At 38.7% G+C, this 7,557-nt stretch overlaps 1 long non-coding RNA gene across 2 annotated transcripts in view; it reads left to right on the forward strand.

Moving 5' to 3' along the window:
* Window positions 1-7,035, forward strand: part of LOC139084187 (uncharacterized) — a 132,841-nt gene extending 125,806 nt beyond the window's left edge. For both annotated transcript variants that reach the window (XR_011541575.1, XR_011541573.1), the window contains one exon: window positions 2,693-7,035. This is a non-coding gene — a long non-coding RNA (uncharacterized lncRNA). The remainder of the gene's footprint in view (window positions 1-2,692) is intronic.
* The last annotated feature ends 522 nt before the right edge of the window (window positions 7,036-7,557 follow it).

The raw sequence follows: 7,557 nt of genomic DNA on the forward strand, positions 1-7,557 counted from the left end.
AACGATTATTAAGCAGAGGGATCTTTAGTCTTTCTCTCTTTGAATATCTAACTGATCTTAAAGATAAAGACAGCTTGTCTAGTTGGCAGTTGATAGTCTATATGTGTTTGTTTCCAGTAATTCCAGCCTTGTTACCCTGGAGTAGTTTTACCCATCCCTTAATTGTCCCTAGCTGATGTCTAGAAGGTCTTTTTAAACTTCTTAACTGCACAATGAGGCCTCAGTGGACACCTAGATTGTGTCTGCTTGGGAAAATGCCAAGCACTAATGAGTATTTTGTTTAATGTAATGGAAACTGAAAGCGCACGGCTTCTTCCTTGACTGATCAATGCCGACTTCTGTTGTTTGAATGTATCTATACATTCTAAATTCTAGAAGAAAGGTCACAAGAGGGCAGAGCACTTAGTGTCTGCCCAGGAAGAACTTGAAGACTCAGAAGTTGTGTTTATATGGGGCTCAGTATAGTACAAGTACCTGAGTGCATACTTTCATCCCTCCCCCCTATGTTAGATATGGCATCCTTTCTTTCAAATCCCGTAATCTTAAGCTTTTTCATGTCAATTTGAAAAAATAACAATAAGGGAATGAATTATGTTGTTAAATTCTAGGCCAGGCAATATATACATCTATGTCATTATTTATTTCGCCATGATTTTATTATTATAAAATATTTGGTATATATTATATTTACTTTACTATTTGCTTTTTTCCAAGTTCAAATCCAAAGTGTCCAACACAAAGTTTAAAATAAATAATTAAAACCCTATTTCTTAGTTACAATAAAAAGTCAGATTTGCTGAAAAGACAAACCTTAAGCAATTCAGTAGGCCAACATGATCAAGTATGTTTGAGTGAAGAATAATGAGTTCCATGTGGTACTAATGCTCTACACGCAGCTAAGTGGAAAGGGTAGAGGGTGTTTCTGAGATTTCATTGAACCATATCTGGTTGAATAGATACAGAGCTCTGTTTAGTAGTACTTATAATTTATAGCCTACTTGAATGTGCTAGGTAATTTTCAAAAGTAAAGATTTCAAGCCATTTTAAAACTCAAAAGAGATTTACCTCTCATCTAGAGCTTCCTGGGTTTAGAAATTTCATAAAAGGTCTGTGTAGATTGTAAGAAAAGATGGGTTTTGAAGCAGGAGAACAGAAATAATTTAATTTCTCGACTTTGAGTATAATGACTCACTTTCTCTTCATTTATTTCCAAGCCATCCCCTCCTTCAATCATACTATCTCATGCCTTTGGAGACTCTGGAACTATGCAAGCCTCCCCAAATTAGAGTTTATAAAAGAAACCTTGCCTGACCCTTAATAGCTGCTACTTCACCGAAACACTGCAAGACCTAAACTAAGTTGCTTATTACACCAAACATGAAGTCCCTTGACCCTTAAGGTTCAATATTGATCAGCCCTACTTCTGTCAATACTCACCTCTAGTGTCAACGATTTACAATGTGGAATAAATTCAGGAAGGGATAGTCTTCTTAACCCACAGACGTTCAAAATATTTAATTCATATGCATTAAAATTTTTATCCAGTTAAATAATTTGCTTATTTCTTCCATATTCTTAATTAGCTATCGGAGATTAGACATCATTGTGAGTAGATCATTAAATGTCCTCACAATAGGAAGTTAGCTATAAATGATCACTACATTGGGTATAGAATTCTGGTAAAAAATCTTCACTGATAAAATGTTACTCTAAAGGAGACTTTTAAAGCAAATGTACTTCAAATTCAAGAAAAGTGGCTGAGCTATTTTTTAATCCTGAGACCATGGGGAGAAGGAGGGAATGCTTTTAAAAAGAATATTCAAGTGCTGCTTTGCCCTTGGATAATGCAATAACAGGTTCATTTTTTAAGCTGTGGTATTTTTCAGATTGTCAAATATGTATCAAAGAGTTATTCTCTTGGCAAATTTTATGAATTTCAGCTCTGTTTTCTTGACAATTTAAAATTCAATTATCCAATTATAACTAAAGGTCATTAGTCTAATGTGGCAACTTTGTGACAGTTTTAGTTAGAAGAGAATTTCTCGGTTTAGAGAGGAAATTCTACCATATGAGAAATTTTTATTGTACTTAGAAGTTGGATGATATTTGAAAAGATTTATGTTTTCTTCTTGTGCGTTTATTATTTATTAATAAAAATATACACTTAATATTTCTTCCAACCCCATATTTATAATGTACAGCAGTATCCCATGCTTCACTTCTATGATTAACATCATCAAATTAACAGCAAATGCCTTCTGATATTGCTGGGTTTTATCATCATTAAATTTTGTCTTAAATGTTTCTTTAGGGTTGCTTTCATTTGTTTTATCTTAAATAACCTTAACCTGATCATCATTTCCAGATCTAGGGAAAGGCATTTTCATTTCAATCATGTTACAAGTAGAATTTCTGCTAAGATGAAAAATTGGAGACCTGGAAAATATTTTAACGTTAGTCCCATTTGGTGTGATAACAGAGAACTTCTCAGGCAAAACATACCACAGAACCAGACACAATGGGTGCTAGATATCAGACCCGTACAAGATACAAGAGTCCTTATGCCTGTCTCACCCCCAAAGAAATGGACTTTGCAGTGGTAGATAAATATATTCAACAACTATTGCTTGTGCATCTGCTCTGTGCAAGGTCAACACTGAAAACTCACCATTGTTCTATTTTTGCCTTTTAGAGTTCCAGACATTGCTGGAAACAAAGGTGGACAAGATGGCACCCACACTGGTTCTGGTACCGTGACCCATTTACCTAGAGGAGAAATCCTCCCTGTGGCATGCTGGCTGAGAACTTAGACCACCAAACAAGAACTCCAGCACTCTGCTTGAGGAGTAAGCTCTTCACACTGTTCTCAGCAACGTTCTGAAGTGTCTTGTCTCACTTGTGCAAAGCTGGCCTCAGGATTTTAATACTGCGGTTCACTTGCTAAGCAATGAGACCCAAAATAAACTTTTCTACCCAGATATAAGCATACGTTTTGCTTCAAGGGTTCAAAAATATTCCCTATCAACACAAACTCCCTGAACTTTTAGCTCCCTGTTAGATCTGTCTTCTGAGCCACTGGCTGAAACTTGTAAATGGATTGGTTTTTCTGATACTGTGGTTTATCAGTTATGTAAGTATCATCATTTCTTATCCACTGACCAGAGAGGTTGTACTTGTAGATGAGAGTTGTATCTGGCATTCTATATAGCGTCCCTATCAACTCACTTTTGAGGCCCAGCATTTAGCAGAGAATGTTCTTTTCTACATAGCAGGTTGTTATTTTCATCCACTATTGTGCTAAGCATGCATTTTACCTGCGTGATCTCATTTAATCCTCATGGGGGTCCTCTAACCTGGACAAGGTCATTACAAACTGGAGAACCAAGACTTGAACCCTGGTGACCTGACACCAGAGCTCTTGTTCTTAACTACCCTGTTTATACTGCTTCTCCAAGAATGGCCCTTCTATAATTGAAATTATATCGTGGATTTTTTTTAACCAATTAGAAGAGTGAATTCTAATAACGTGAAAACTAACTCTTGGTCAAAATGGAAGCTTTTTATTAGTGACCTAAAGATGGAGCTAGAGATCAGAGGCATGTGCATTTACTTCCAATCCTCAAGTGGGTAAACAGGATCAGAAAATGTGTTGGTAAAAGACTATTTCTGCCCTTTTAGACATTTAGCCCATTCTTCCACCACCTAATTGTTCGCATGCATATTCTGCAGTGTCCTTCAGCTTCCTCACCATAATCAATAGGTTTTGTGCAGCTATTTGAGTATATGTGATGAGGTTTATTTTGAATAAAGGGTGAATGTGACTTTCATTTTCCATTGTAATATATAAACGTGAATCAATAAAGTTTCCTCTTGAAACTTCTCCCAGGAATGGTATGCATTCCCAATTAATCTCATAACATGTATTTAACTATTTGGCCATATTCCATAATTGATAGACGTTATTTTCATCCAGGTACAAAAAAGGAGAGAATGGTCAGGCCAGAGAATAGGGTATACATCAACTTTTAGACACATTTTACTCACCCAGCCAATCGATGTTTTTTGAGACCCCAATACACTTTGGCTGATCTCTGTGAGTGACCATTATTGTCAGTTCTTAATAAAATTGCAAAAATGACTTGCCCTAAAAGATCCATCAAATCCTGACAAAGCTCACACAGGGTCTAGGACATCTGGGCTACCAATTACCTTTCAAGGGTGGAGGTCAGTGGAAAATCACTTAAGCCTCTGGAAAAGATGGCTTTTAAGGAGTAGTTTGGCTGATGGGACCAGGTAGACTGGGAGAGAGGAGACACGAAGTCTGGGTACATGTGTGTGATGAAAGTGAGAAAAACAGGTAAGAGCAGGAAGCAAAGAAATGTTGAGAGAATAAAAAACAACACACTTTCCTTCACTATTGCCTCCATGATGGCATCGGAACCCCTTCACACAGCACTCAAGGCTCTCTGCAAGTTGATGCCAACCTTTCAAGTCTTATCTCCCAGCACTTTCCAGCCGTCACACTGTGTGCTTTTTCCCAGCGACATGTCACACTTTCATGTATCAATGCCCTTCAGTGTGTTTCCTCCTCTGCCCCCACCTCATCTGCTTGGCAAAGTCTTAGTCAGTTTTTGGATCTTTAAATGCAATTCTCTTTCCGTGAAAACTTTGCAAACTCTCCTCTCCCCACCTCTACTCACCACACGTAACAAGCGGAAGTAATTGCTTCCTACCTGAGCCTCTCTAGTTCTTTCAGTATCTTTCTTATCATGTTCACATTTACTAGGGGTCAAAAAGCGTATCTGATTCATCTTGGTACATCAAGCACTTCGTCAGCATCCAATACATTTTTACTGTGCTGTGTTTGTCTGTGAAGGCTGCTTTCTACTCCCCAGCTCCTCCTTGAAACCCCTCCGCCCTCCTTCTTATTTTTAGAATGTTCTCCATAATAATAACGATAACTGGTATTTGTATAACATTCCTTAAATTACCAAGCACTCTTGACTCTGTGTTAGTTTTCTAGGGCTGCCATAACAAAATACCACAGACTGGGTGCCCTAAACAATAGAAATTTGTTTTCTTACAGTTCTGGAGGCTAGAAGTCCAAGATCAAGATGTCAGCACGTTGGTTTCTTTGAGGCCTCACCCACATGACTTCATTTTACCTTAATGACCTCTTTAAGGGGTCTGTCTCCAAATACAGTCACCTTCAAAGGTACTAGAGGTTAGGATTTCAACATATGAACTTGGCAGGGACAGAACTGAGCCCATAACAATATCTATTATCTCATGTTTCCTCGCAAGAAATAGCTGTAGCCACTCGGTACCTCTGCACTGTTTTCATGGTGAATTTCTTCAGAAGACAGCTTTCCTATGCTTAACTTTATGCCTCAGGCTTTCGCAGTCTAGACCTCAGGTCTATTTATTTTGGAAAGGGGCTTTGTTATTTAATGAGTGAATAAAAACAATGCTTCAAAATTCTAGGGTTTCTTGGAGAGTTTAAAATGTCAAAAGCTGAGCCCCAATGTCAATATAAGAATAAATTTTTAAAAACTGCTCCTTTTCTAGAGCTGAGGAAATCCAAAAACAATGTAATACTTTTTTTGGTTTTTGCAGTCATAAAAAGCCTGAGTAAGGTGTTTAAAGGTACAAGTATTAGTCACTTCAGCTGGACGAATGCTAGCCTAGTCAAGAAGCAAGACGAGTACTTGCTACAATATGTAAGCCTACATTCTGATCCTGGGACCCATGAAACAACCATCAACATGAGTGACTCTTTTCATGTGAAGAAAAGTGCTGACTTTTCAAGAGAGTCTTAATCCCAGGTCAAAGTGGGGAGCATTGCGTGTATGACAGTATGTTAACTAGGAGCTTCTTTAGAACTCCGCGAACTTCCCTTGTTTCCATGTTAGTCAGGAGTGAGCAGGGGGTTCTTGGGCAGGATGAAGACACTGGGTTTGCAGGTCTCACCCATTTCTGTTGCCTTCTTCATAAACCACTCTCATACTGTGCAGAAAAAGCAGTCACATGCAATTCAATGTATCATTCCAGCACTGCATGTGAGCTCCAAGTGGAAGACACAGTGGATGTGACATTGACCATGACCTGGACGCGGAGCTGGCCCAGCCCAGGCCTGCCTTACTTCAGAAGGGGTGTCTATCCCCCATCCTCTTTTCACTCATGTGCTGAAAAGTGGGAAATAATGCAAAGGTTCAAGACACGGTCATAAGATAACTTCTCTCCAATCAAGAATTATTTCCTTTCCTTAGGGGCTGGCCTGGTGGGATAGTGGTTAACTTCGTGCGCTCTGCTTCAGTGTCTTGGGGTTCCCAGGTTCAGATCCCAGGTGTAGACCTACACACTGCTCATCAAGCCACTCTGTAGTGGCATCCCACATACATTATAGAGGAAGATTGACACGGATGTTAGCTTGGTGACAATCTTCCTCAAGCAAAAAGAGGAAGATTGGCAACAGATGTTAGCTCAGGGCCAATCTTCCCCACCAAAAATAAAACAGAAGAATTATTTCCCTTCCTTTTATGAGGTGGGAAAATTTGAAATCATCCCTATGGGAAGGGTAGTTGAATTTTTGGAGGGTGAGGGGCTGCTGATTCTGCCCTTACCAAGCCACTGCTTCTTTTCTCTCCCCTTTTCTTGTCCCTTTCACTTCCTCAGGCTTTTAACAGAAACAGTTTATGTCAATATGGTGATGTGACCTATGTGTGTAAATAAATGCAAGTAGCTATTAAATGTTTAGGAAGTAGCATAATCATCTTTTTACACAGCTTGTGCTAGTGAGTCTTTTTTCATTATAATTTCCCAGATCTGATCTTTGTAGCAATGTATGCATCCAGATTACAGCTGGGAGAAATCCAGGATGCTACATGGGTGGGAACACCTTTAAGACTTGATATTTAAGAAATTTTTGCCATTAGGTGATAGATCCTCACATCAATATTTAACTAGCAAGGTTTTGATCTTGGGATACACAAATGTATATTTGATTTTTGGTTCTGGAATCATTTAAAAAAATAAATGTGGAATAATTTCATTCTGTTTCCTCAATTTTATTAACCATGCCCTCTTGCCAGAAGAGTTTAGGATTTAGTGATTGCATCAAACTTAGTCTATGCTGATGACTATTCCAGCATCCAAAACACAAAGGTGTGTTAGAAGATTCTATTAGTGCACGAAGAAAGTTATAGGCAGTTATGGGAAAGAGCATTTTTTAATGAGCCTTGATTTCCCTCTCGCTTATGTGTATCAGGCTGTGAAAATACCTATTAGTGTTTTTTTCCAGGTCTGTGTTGGGTATGTGCATGTCTGCCTAGTAGATCTCATCCTCTCTCCTCTCTGTCTCCTAAGAGCTCTTCCTGCTCTTTCTCTAATTGTGGGCAGTAAGGGAGATGGACAGATCAGGCTAAGCGAGTAGCGCCTGCAGAGAGCAGAAACAGATTTACTAACTTTGATGATGGCTTCTAGTGAGTCCTTAGCATACACATGGCTGGGTTGCTGTAAAGCCAGCTGAGCCCATCGCTCTAAATAGGTTAAAAGACG

Source organism: Equus przewalskii, chromosome 1, assembly GCF_037783145.1.
Source record: "Equus przewalskii isolate Varuska chromosome 1, EquPr2, whole genome shotgun sequence".
Classification (NCBI taxonomy): Eukaryota; Metazoa; Chordata; class Mammalia; order Perissodactyla; family Equidae; genus Equus; species Equus przewalskii.